Here is a 13,153-nt window from a genome sequence, read left to right as displayed (position 1 = left end):
GTGCATCGGCTTCCCCTGGTTATAATCTGGTAGCTTACACTGATATAAAGAAAAAGAGACTATAACTTGAACAAAGCTCTGAGTTTTAGTCAATCCAGTTTCTTGTTAAGAGCTAAAATGAACAGGAAAGAAGATTTTCACATTTTACTCACAGTATGCTAAAAAACAGTTTGCATTATCAGCATAGCTAGCATAACTAACTAAACAGAACTCTGTGTAAAGAAAATAAATTACCTTATATGTGAAATTGTCCACATAGTCTCAACATTTCCAAATCATGCATTTTCCTTAGCAAACACAGGTTGATAGCTTGAAAGGACAAACAGTGCAGCATTGCTGGAACACCTTCTACCTTTCTGTTATCTGCTGAAGTTTTGCTCCATGTCACAGCCTAAATATAAAATCTGTTCCTTTTTAACAGCTAACTACATTTCTGCGTGTTCTCTGAAACTGAAAACCGTGACAATTTCTACACCACAGAGCGTTGTTGATTGTAAAACAATTTCATTATTCAGCATCCATATCAATCACTAATGATAACCAATAAGGCTGATAGTCATTAAAGGTAATTTTATTTATATAGCACATTTTCAGCAACAAGGCAATATAAAGTGCTTAGCCTCTGTGTGTTATATAGCACCTCATACAGAGCACATTTCCTCAGGATCCGTCTAGTCCAGGGGTGGGCAATCCTGGTCCTCGAGGGCCGGTGTCCTGCAACTCTTAAGACGTCTCCCTGGTCCAACACACTTGAACCCAATAGCTGAATCACCTCCTAAATGAAGTCAGGTTCTCCAGAGTCCTGCTAATGACCTCATTATTTGACTCAGGTGTGTTGAAGTTGAGACACATCTAAAAGTTGCAGGAGACCGGCCCTCAAGGCCTGGAGTTGCCCACCCCTGGTCTAGTCATTTGTACACAAACTTCTACAAAGGAAAAAATTACTGTACACTAAGAATTTAAGCCCTGATTTATCCTGTTTAATTTTAAATCACTCTGGTAAATAAGTAATGAAGAAATGAATCAGGCTGTGACCCACAGGCACAGCTTTTTCCCGGCTTCGCACTCCCACCCACTTTTTTGAGAATGACATAACTTCAGACCTCTGCTCTTGTGCTTAGGGATGGATAAGAGCTTCTGTAAGCTGATGAAAGTATGTACACTGAAAAGTACAGTCCAATATTAAACGCATACCGTCTAGAAGATGTCTGGCTCACAAGGAACCTAATTTTTCTGCATGTTGTTATTCCCCAACACTGCTGTATTAGCCTTCCAGGGCAGAAAAAAAAGCACACAGTCTGTCATCAATTGGCCTTCACAAGCGGACGGAGCATCCGCAAAGAAAAACTCTGTAATGTTTTTCAAGAAGAAACAATGGTGAAGAAATTCTTACATGTTCTAAAGATGTTTGATCACTATTGACTAAAACGTCTTTGATAAATTATTGCACGTGGTATCAAAAAAAGGACAGCACAAGACTTTTAAACATTAACTATGTTTCCCATCAGGCTACCGTCAGTAATGGTTGTTTTGTCACAAAATATGCAATTAAATTAAAATTTGCAAGTAAGGGTGAAAAAATAACCTTCACAATTAACATACTTTCTTCAAACACTGGAATAAATAGGAACAATTTGTCAAACAATATATATGGAAATAATTTAAAATTTTTGTGCAAAATTAATCCTACTTTGACCTTTAATACCAAGATTCACTGACTCAATCTACCACAATGTTGATCCACTTAGTGTTACACTTTTAATAGTTCATCTCTCTGGCTTTTATTTGATTTGTGTCACTAACGGAAAATAAAAAAAGAAAATTAACAAAAATGTAAGGCCTTATTCTGTCTTGTTCTTGCAAAACTATCAGAAACAGAATTATATAAACACATTCATTGTGAATTTAAACAAGTACAATAAAAACTCTGAATTTCTGAGCAGTGTCTCAGCGAGTTCTCTTTTATCCAAGCAGCAGATGCAGCTTTAACTGCCGAGAACTGAGTGCCTACCCATGGCACGGTACCGCTAGGCTTTGCCAAACCACAACGTTTTGCACAAACCTTGTGATCTATGCCAGTGTTTACCACCACAATTCATTCAGATGTGGAGCTCGGAGAGTTTGTAACTCCATGGGAAGTACACGTTTCAATCAGTGACCTTAAACGGTGAGGTGAGCCTTTACTGACATTCATCTCATCAAGCACCTTAGGGGATTCGAGCAGATCTAATCACATCAGCCACAAGACCAAAGCTCCTACTACAATTCTGCTGGAGTTACACAATTACTTCTCATAAGGAACCCATTAGCTCCTGTTTAGCACATTCACATGAAGGAGGGAGAAGAAGATTGGGATTTATGGGAAGAAAGGAAAGGCAAAAAAAATAAAGTAATTAGACATGCAAGTACCACAGCAGAGTCTTTCCTGAGTGTTGTTCCAGAGTTATTCTTCCCATTTTGGACAGCTTTTGAAACCGGCCACGTTTTACTACTTCGAACACCTGATGTCTGTTTCATCAAAAAAATAAAATACCACACAGGGAGTGATGTGTTATGTTTGAAACATTCAGGGAAACTGGCTGGTATCACCATTACACTGAGGAAAATTCAGGAGGAAAGAAGAGCATTTGAGTTGTTTTTGTAACAAAGGGACAAATGAGGAGATTTCTAAACTGTCGATGTTCCTAACATGGCAGCACAGATTATGTTGTGGATTTTAAAAAATGTTCCTGGTGCTGTGTAAACTGATAATTAGATCCATTATTATACCTACAACCGGGTTTAACCCGGTCTAACTCAAATGTAAGACATTTTAAGACCTTTTTTAAGACCATTATGGATACAATTTAACTTGGATCACCAAAAAAATACAAAAGAAATGCAGGAGACCAAAACTGTGGACTTTCTGGGGCTCCTAGCAGCAGCTTTGTCCTTTTCAAAAAGCACACAGATCTCTAGCTACCTTATTAGCTAACTAACATTAGCAGCTTGTTGCCGTTAGTCTTAACTACCTTGAGTGACAGTGAGTGAACATTTCTGCACATAGCTCAAACATGCCTAACAGACATGTCTCACGAGAAACTATGTAGAATGAGATTAAATAAACCTGCAAAGACAAAATTTACTTGGTCAAATAGAAGTTTTTCTTCAAACTGCTGAAAGCCACTGGAAAACTAACGCACAACAAAAAAAGTGTGTATAGCCCTTAAGGAATTCACACAAGTGTGTGTACATTTATTTAAAAAGCAAGCCTGCTTCATCTTGACGACTCTTGTTCTCATTTTATAACGTACCTACAGCGCGAAACGGCTCACTGCCTCTGTAGCTTAAAGGAGGGTAGAATCTATAAATGATAAGAGTCAATTAAGCCTGTCACAACAAGCAATGAATCAATTAATTGCATAATTTAAAAAATTTGCCTGACCATTTGGCCAACAGTTGTTAAAGATTTTAATGTCACTGTAATGCCGCCATTTTGAAAGATTTGACACCCAGTACAAAGTACGGTAGTTAGTTTTTGCCCTACCTGCCGCTTTTGCCTTTTTTCCTTGTCTAAGCTGAATGATTATTAGGTAACACTTTATTTGACGGGGTGTGAATAAGACTGACACGACACTATCATAAACATGACATAACACCTGTCATGAACATAAGTAAGTCTTCATGAATATTTATGACTGTTGTCATAAAGTGTCATTCGGTAAATCATGACACTTTTAATACAAAGTTGACAATATTCAAAATGTCTTTGTTATGACAACTTGATATTAACCAAGAAATCATGATCTGACATAAATTTGTCATAATAGTAGTCATAATGATTTAATTATTACACTATCAAAAGCTTTAACAAAACAGCAATTAATATTTCCACTACATTTTGAATAATGTGAACTTTGTATTAAAAGTGAGACTTTATAACAACAGTCATAAATATTCATGAAGACTTACTCATGTTCGTGACAGGTGTTATGTCATGTTTATGACAGTGTCGTGTCAGTCTTATTCACACCCCGTCAAATAAAGTGTTACAGATTATTATTTTTTTAAATGCAATTTTGGTTATAGTGACATCATAATCCATTTTAATTATAGTTATTTTGGTTGTTTATTTTGAATATTTAAAATGTCTTGCAGTCAATTCCAATGAAAAGTGACAAAATGGTATCTAATGGTCAATACTTTCCAACTGCCTGAATTCCCATAAATGTATCATTTACTTGGTCCAATACACAGATTTATACAGCTGGAAATATGACAAAGTGCACCAATAAAGTTCAAACATGTAAAACAGGGAGAGATAAATGGTGAGTGAGCTAAACTGCTGGTTGTGTGTTTACTCACAACAGAGGTAATAAATATGATCACAATGTCCAAGAACATAATGAAATTAAGCAAACATACCAACTGTGCCATAAAGCCATAATTTATATCACTGCATTATCTTAAAATTAAAACACATTATCTTTGTTAAGCAATGGTTACACTGGCAAGGTTGGAAGACTATAAAAGTATAAATCCAGCTAAGCAAAAAAAAACAAAAAAAAAAACTGTTAACCGAATATTTTTTTTTAAACGACCGGAAACTTTAAAGCCCATCCGTCATTTGACGGGTGTAATCAACACCCTTGACTGGTGCACATGGGCCGACATTATAGACTTTAGGCAAAGATTTCATCGCAGAGGCAACTGAAATCAATTAATAAAAAATCCTTTGTGAATAATCATCTCATGGACTCTGAACTAAATGGGTCTTTCTGACCGGGAGCTGACAGCGTGTTGAAGAGTTATGGACAGGACGATTTGGAGCGTCTGGTTAGGAAGCGTATTCCAAACCTTTGGTTGAACTGGCGCATTAAATTCAAGTCTCAATTACAGATCAGACAAAACTAAGGAGAATGTAACGTTGTGTTAATCTATTTGAGGAGCCGGCAGTTTATCTTGAGGAAATAAATGACGATGTAAAAGTTAATTAGACTGTAGCATGCGCAGTCCGCTGCTCAACCACTGCAGACGCGGCTATGCCTCTGCGAAGAATTAAAAACTGCTGGAAGTAACTCATCCAGCGGTTTTAAGAAATGGAGCCTACTGGGTGCACGTTACCCAGGAGAGCGGCGTTCTGGAGGAGCGCTGCAGACGTAACATCTGTTCGTTTGCAAAACCACGCAAAAAAAATAAATAAAAAAAAATCCTGGTAAAAGCGCGCGCCCGGACCGCGCAGGGTAAAACACTCAGAGTTCAATTGATCCGTTTGGATCAGGCAGATCCAACTGACTGATGAATTAATGTAGATTTTTCTGCAGATGGGGACCAGGAGGAAGTGCGTTCAGACCCCAGTGGGTGAAGTGCTGGTAATTTAAATGAAGTCGCTTAATTTAATTTATTATAAGTTATTGGCACCACAGTCAGTGGTTTTTGTCACTACGGAGAAAAATGCAGATGCGTTTATCTGCTTATTTTGAGATGGGATCTGGATTAACAAAGCCGATGTTCATATGATTATAATTTGACGGATAAAAATAGTACAATGACCAATTGTTTTTTATGTTGTCGGTCAAGATGACGGACAACAAAACTGTCTAGCACGACCTCTGGGTAGGTGGTTAACGGCCTCATATAAAGGCTCACAATATGTACATCCAAAACAGACCTACAAGATATTAAGAAAACATTACATTTTTACCATTATTGTTATATATTCTGGTGTTGCTTTTTATTAGGTTTCACCAACTTTTTTCCTTTTTTGCAATATTGCGATTACAATATTACAAACACTAGAGATGTGCCGATCAGGTTTTTTCCTACCGATTCCGATTCCAATCACCCATGAGGGCCGATCACCGATACCGATCACATAATTTAAATTTTTTTAATCATGAACAATACCGGTTACATTATGTGGAAAAAGGAACCATGAATTCACCTTAATTTAGACAAAAACCTACTTTTAAAAACTTTTACCAAGAAAAAAACAAAACAGGCATTCTGCAAATTGTACTTCTATCTGTAATACTATCTTTAACAGACTGAAAACATATGAAGGCTCTGAAGAGGCTAAATAATGCAAAGAGTCAAGATAAAACCTCTCAACATTGCCAAAAAATTCAAGTATAAAACTTAACATTCAAAGGCAAATACAGGTTCCATTACAATAAACAATCCTGAGTTACTGAATGAAAACTTCCTGATAGCATGGCAGGAGAACAACCAAAAATATACAACTAGCAGGGTTTCCCCCAGTGTATTATAGGCCTGGCGGCCCGCCATGCTTTACTAGCGCCACCGCCAGGCTAAGCCTTTGGTTTTTTTTTAAGGAAAAAAACAATAGCCTTTTTTTAAAGGCTATTTAAAAAAAATGTTTCTGTTGCTCCGAGCCTTTCACTATCAGAGCAGATTTATTCCTAAAAGATATGTTTATAGAAGATATGTTTATAGTTTATGTATTTAAAGCCGGACCAATCACATCGTTGGGCCTCTGCTCGTTGCCTAGCGCTGCGGCAGCTGGATGTCTAAAGTTTACCTCAGCACAGATCCCACGCTCCTCCTTTCACTCAAACTGGACACAGGCTGACCGCTATGGATATTTACATCAACCCCCTCTGAGGAATTATGATTAGTTATGAGGAGTTATTGATTAAGGTAAGAGTTTAAACCCACCGCGTTAGCTCTGGTTGCGCAGCTCTACGTGAACCACAGGAATAACTTGTAGTCGCGCTTTCAGAGGTGCTTTGAGGAGCAGTGAGAATGATTTATATTTGTGAACAAAACATTATGCTGCGTTTATGTCTCAACATGCTGCCCAGCGTTTGGCCCTGTCTTCCCTGTAAAGTTTATGTATGTTAGCCGGTGCGTTAGTGGTTAACGACCCAGTGCTAATCAGTCGTCGTGCAGGTTTAACCCGGTGAGGAGCTTTCGCGCTCTCCTAGCAGTCACACATCACGGTGATTTTATATTGTTTTATTATTATTACTAGTATTATTTTTCCGGTTACACTAAGCACCAAACTGTATCAAATATTTTGCCCACTTAGTCAGACAGAGTTAATGCGTGAGGCCACCAGACATCTGAAAAACTCGTCCAGAAACTCGACCAACAAAAATAGTTTGTGTCTCCTTGTTAAAAACTCAACAGACACGAAATAAAAGAGCTACTAAAGCCACATTAGCAGCATTGAATTAAATCTCCCATTTGTTGCGCATCTCTGCGCAGTGCAGCAGATAAGCTCATCATGCAGGGCCGGTCCAAGGGTGTATGAGGCCTGGAGCAGAATTTGATTTAGGGGCTTCTTTTGTTGCTAAAAACATCGGCACCTCTAACAGCTTCTGTGTTTGATTTTGTGAAATCTAGGACAGGGGAATAGTTTAACTGGCAAACCTAAAAAGCAATAAATTATAACTGCAGATTACTAATTTGTATTTGCTGAAACTCAAAGATTAAACTCACAGCATCAGATTGTTGCTGTGGTAACAAACCAATCTGACTTTGAACATTGTTTATTTTTTAAGATTTTTTTTGCTCTAGTGGCCTTTATTTGACAGGGAGGTGGGTAATGAGAGAAGGGGGAAGACATGCAGCAAAGGTCGCCAAGGCTGGGAATCGAACCTGCGACAGGCCTCCATATGTGGGTTGTGCTTAACCCCTGCGCCACCATAGCACACTGACTATGAATATTGTTCTTTGAACTTCTACAAAGTAAACTTGCCAGCTCCTTAAAATCTTACATTAAATAATTTAAAGTCTTTTAATTTACATATGCTGAAACCATTATGTCAAATTTAGCAGCAATGGTAATCTCAATAAACAAATGTTACATTGATATATCTGTGGTCCATGTTAAAATATTTGCATTTATGGGGCCCCTGAAGCCCTGGGGTGCCTCATGGATGGAGCTGCTGACTTAATTTGGATTTAACAGAATTTAAATCCAAATTTAAATTCTGTTAACAGGATTTAACATAATTGATATTTATTTTAATTGCATTTTTTGATTAGTTGTTTTAAGACTAGTTGTGGGCTTATACAGCAGTTTATTAACGATGTTTCCCCATAACATATAATTACCCTGTGATATTTTTACTTTTATTGTCTACTTAACATTTTTTAATACAAAAAAACAGTGGACCGCCGGTGGACCGCTTATGCATGTTCACTTGTTAAAATCAATCAAAGTCCAAATTTATATCTGTATAATAATCTTTGGCAACACTTCAAAACTACTAAAAGGAGAAGTGCTTTCTATCCAATCTAAATTAGTTTTTTTGCAAATAATACAGAAAAAACATTGAGCCTTTACACATGCAAATAGATATTCCCCCTGAAAGCACTGAAATTGAAGCACAAGGTGGTTTATGCAAAGTATTGACGTTAGGCAAGAGTAAATATGAGTGTCACATTTTTCAGACTTTTATTTGTAGAATAATTTAACAACAAAGCATAACTGTCCTTTTTGCTCAACAAGTATGTGCTACTATGTGTTGGCCTGTCACATAAAATCCTAATACACACACAAAAATGAGCGGGTGTAGCAGGACAGTGTAAGAAAAAGTTCAAGAAGTATGAATACTTATGCAAGACACATTAACTCTACATCAGCTTCTCTATCTCCATGTCTACTCCAGCCTTTATGAGACTCTGTCTTGTAGTATTTTGCTGCAGTCTCCCACAAGACTGAAAACATCCAGGAATAAGAAAGGTTGAATTTACACACCATCTAAAATTTATAAAACCATATTTCAACCATCTGCAAAAACATGTCGAACTAAAGAAATCTGATAGACTTGATTCCTTTTTTTATTTTATTTTTTATCCAACTGCGTATTTGGATTTAAGGGGATTTGCACACCAGCCCCTGCTGCGGGCAAGCAGACATACACATGTGGAATGTGGAGGGATGCATCTGTCTATAACAATAACACACACACACACAGGGAGAGAACAACAAGGCGAGGTTTGAGGCCAAAATGCTAGATGGATCTGTAATATAGAATACCATGACGTCTCTGTGTAAACACAAAGCAAAGTGCTGCAAAATACAGCTTGTTCCACACGCAGCATGATGAAAAAAGTCAGTGGTGCGTTTAAGTGTTACTTAGGAGAAAGGGAGTTTGTTCTTACCTGATGTGGCATATCAACCTTCACTTTGTGGAGTTCCAAAGGGGGGGCCCAATTTTTAAAGCCAGGTCGCCGAATTTCCCAAAACAATTAAGCTAAAGGCGAGGTTTTTCAGCAACTTCCTCGCGCTTAGCCGGAAAAACGTTTCCCTCCGCTTCAAAGCAAGTCTGTCAAAAGAAAGGAAAGAAGAGATGAATTAGGAAGGGCTACCTTGTGGTCACAGATGGTGGGGGATGGGGATGCTGACGTCCCGTTATTTCGTGCACGGGCACAGCGTACCTTTAACGTGACTGTGTAAATCTGACCACCCACTGGTTGCTTTGTTGGATAATTAGCCGCAAAACACAACAACTGAAACCCACTCCTAGAATGAGGTTTTTGGAGCTTTCGCGAATTTGTAAGGGTCATGTGGGACACACGCTCACCCACACAACACTTTCATTCAATCAAAACTTCCAAGTTGTGACTATAATTGCCCGCTGCTGGCTACCCTCCCTCACTGCGCAATTTTGAGTAAAAAACAAAAAATGAAGAGAGTGAAACCATAACAGCGGTGTGACACAAACACACGAGTGGGAGAAAAGCTTGTTTAGCAGCAGGCTACACAGACGTATCCATTTGCGACACGAATTAAGTCCGGTTGCGAGAAGAATTGTCCATGTGTCAGGACGCACGGCCATATTTATTTGCTACATTTTAAAAGGATTTTTTTTTTTCCCCCCCATCTTTCCCCTCTCTACGCGCACATAAAGACAGAGCAACAACGCAGTCTGGGAGATAAACAAGCAGCCAAAAAGAAAGAGAAAAGCTGAGTTCGGCTACCAGCAGCGGTATGCTGAAAATGTCCCCCGAAATTATCATAAGCTGTGTGTAAACGTTACAGATGCGCAACGACTGCGGGGTGCTTTTCCCCGCCGTGACAAAACGGAACGGGGAGAAACGCTCGTGACATCTTTATATCACAGATATTGCAAGCGGCCGGATACCAATAACAGCTAACGTTAACAGCGGCTGCACACTTTGCTGCCCTCGCCAGCAGCAGCCCCTGTGCTTCTTGGCACTTCTCTGCAACACGAAACGACAGTGTGCGTTAACTACAGTGCCACGACAGCGAGAAGACGCCTTCCTCTGCAGTCAACAGACCCAGCTTTAAGAAAGTGCAAAACAACTTACATTAGTTCACGCGAAGAACAACGTTAGCTTACACTCCGTCAGTCCAATTTTTTTAAATCTGTATCGCCACAGATGGACAGCACTTCTACATAGTCCCGCCCCTACCATTTCTCCGTCAGGCATATATATATACATATATATTATTCTCCCCTGTATCCAATCACAGCACACCACTCTGGAATGGCGTGCAGTCCCATTGGCGGATACGCCTGCCAATCAAGTTCTGAGATTTTTGGTCGTACCCACTATACAGGGGTGTGTCGTGACGTACCGGATAGCCTGATAGAGGACATACGTTCAAAATGTATTTAACCTACATTCTTATTTCTTCGTGAGGAAGTGATTGCCTAACTGTCTCTGTACTTTAAAGACTTTACCAATTTGCTTAAACATCCTACATGTTAAAAATTGGGAGACGTTTTCAAATCATTTTATGCTTTTAACCATTTTTTTAAAGACATACATTGCATTACTCTGTTCCTTAACTTTTCTACTCACCTTAAGTCTTTATCAGATTTGACCTAACAGACAAAAAAAACATCTCAAAGTAACTCAAGCTCAGTCAGATTGGATGGAAAACATCTGGGAATGATCATTTTAAAGTCTTTTCTTATGAGTTTATATTTTATACCTTCTCTAAACCGCTCCATTGTAGATCAGGAGGTTTATCAGGGGATGTTCTTTGCATTCCCATAACATGATGCTGCCACCACCATGTTTCACATACAATCCCCACCATGTTTCACATGGTGGGGATTGTATGTTTTTAAGAGAATGTGCAGTGTTGGCTTTCACATCTAAGAATATGTTTCCATATGTTGTCAGTGTCATGTTTTATTTTAATTTTTTCTATTTTACTTCCCAGTAGTTTTTAGACATATTGTCTTGAAATACCTTCTGGGCCCAAGTGCTGTAAATTAGCTTACGCTAAAAGCACCATAGCACAAGGATGGGACTGTTGTTTTATTCAGCTTGTCTATATTTTTATGTGTCTGTCCCTATCAAATAAACCTAATAAATAAATAAATAAATAAATAAATAAATAAATAAATGGGTAATTTTGGTCTCGCCACAGGCTTTTTGTAACTTTTACATAGGTTGAGGCAAACTTTAATTTGACTTTTTACTGTTTTTTTTTGTTTTGTTTTTTTCAAATGTCACACCAATATTATTTTGTCAAATGTGCACCCCAATGAATCACAATGAAGTGTGTGGTTATAACCTGATGGAAAATGAAAAACAAATCAAGCAGTATGAATTCTATTGCCAAACACTGTTAATGCTTTATGCCACAAAAAGTTTAAGTCATTAAAAAACAGGAGAATCACATATAGTGCTCTTACTTTCCATTTTACTGTTAAGCATCCTTCGTGATGCTATATTTCTCACAATGAATTATTGATACTTTACCTATCCATAATATATGAAAGTTCCAGCATGCTCATCTGTGTCTCTCTGGCCTTTTTGTACTTGAAACTACAGTAGTGGTAACTGATAGTACAGATTCCACACGCTGAAAGCAGGACAGGTTAGTAGAAAAACCCTCTTAACAACCAATTAGGCTGTCCATGGCGTATACATTGAGACACAGCAGACCCAATTTGTCTCTGTAGTGGAGGATAGTGGAGGAGTTCAAAGGGAATGATAGGACTCATTCCCTCTGAACCATCTGGTATCTTGATAGGACCCTGCAAGATCATATCAAAGCCCATCAATCATCACATTACTCGCTCTGTAATTAGTAGTGATTCCTTCCATGTAGCCATATTGCTTCTCCAGAGGGATTAAAGGGCAGCAGTAGCATTAAGAAACCCCTCTTTTGTTAGTCTTTGAAAATAAATTACATCAATTTGCAGCAAAAGAAAGAAGTTACAAAAGGGGACCTTCATCCATCCATCCATCCATCCATTTTCTGCCGCTTATCCGGGGTCGGGTCACGGGGGCAGCAGCTTCAGAAGGGAGGCCCAGACTTTCCTCTCTCCAGCCACTTCTTCCAGCTCCTTCGGGGGAACCCCAAGGCGTTCCCAGGCCAGCCGAGAGACGTAATCCCTCCAGTGTGTCCTAGGTCTTCCCCGAGGCCTCCTCCCGGTGGGACGTTCTCAAAACACCTCACCAAGGAGGCATCCAAGAGGCATCCTTACCAGATGCCCGAGCCACCTCAACTGGCTCCTCTCGACGTGGAGGAGCAGCGGCTCTACTCTGAGTCCCTCCCGAATGACCGAGCTTCTCACCCTATCTCTAAGGGAGAGCCCAGCCACCCTGCGGAGGAAACCCATTTCGGCCGCTTGTATCCGTGATCTCGTTCTTTCGGTCATGACCCAAAGCTCATGACCATAGATGAGGGTGGGAACGTAGATCGACTAGTAAATCGAGAGCTTCGCTTTTTGGCTCAGCTCTCTCTTCACCACAACGGACCGGTACAGCGCCCGCTTCACGGCAGACGCTGCTCCAATCCGCCTGTCGATCTCCCGCTCCCTTCTTCCCTCATTCGTGAACAAGATCCCCAGATATTTAAACTCCTCCACTTGAGGCAGGACGACCCCCCTGACCCGGAGAAGGCACTCTACCCTTTTCCGGCTCAAGACCATGGCCTCGGATTTGGAGGCAATGAGCCTTATCCCGGCCGCTTCACACTCGGCCACGAACCGCTCCAGTGAGAGCTGCAGATCACGATCTGATAAAGCCAACAGGACCACATCATCCGCAAAAAGCAGAGATGCGAACCTAAGGCCACCAAAACAGATCCCCTCAACACCTCGGCTGCACCTAGAAATTCTGTTCATGAAGGTAATGAACAGAATCGGTGACAAAGGGCAGCCTTGGCAGAGTCCAACTCTCACCGGAAACGAGCCCGACTTACTGCCGGCAA

The 13,153-nt window shown here is 39.7% G+C and overlaps 1 protein-coding gene across 2 annotated transcripts in view; it reads right to left on the bottom strand.

The window, feature by feature from the left end:
• Window positions 1–10,392, bottom strand: part of LOC103466861 (vitamin D3 receptor A) — a 115,252-nt gene extending 104,860 nt beyond the window's left edge. Inside the window, exons 1-2 of one of the 2 annotated variants that reach the window (XM_008412742.3) lie at window positions 10,285–10,392; window positions 9,115–9,278 (exon numbers count right to left, since the gene is read on the bottom strand). The gene's annotated coding sequence lies outside the window, so the exon portion shown is untranslated. Of the gene's footprint in view, window positions 1–9,114; window positions 9,279–9,390; window positions 10,238–10,284 lie in introns of those variants that run through there. The other variant, XM_081608585.1, reaches the window with a different exon arrangement.
• Window positions 10,393–13,153: the final 2,761 nt, after the last annotated feature.

Source organism: Poecilia reticulata, chromosome 7 (assembly GCF_904066995.2).
Source record: "Poecilia reticulata chromosome 7, P_reticulata-male-v2, whole genome shotgun sequence".
NCBI classification, from domain to species: Eukaryota; Metazoa; Chordata; class Actinopteri; order Cyprinodontiformes; family Poeciliidae; genus Poecilia; species Poecilia reticulata.
The sequence above is the reverse complement of the archived record's forward strand: the minus strand, read 5'-3'. Positions and strand labels throughout refer to the sequence as shown.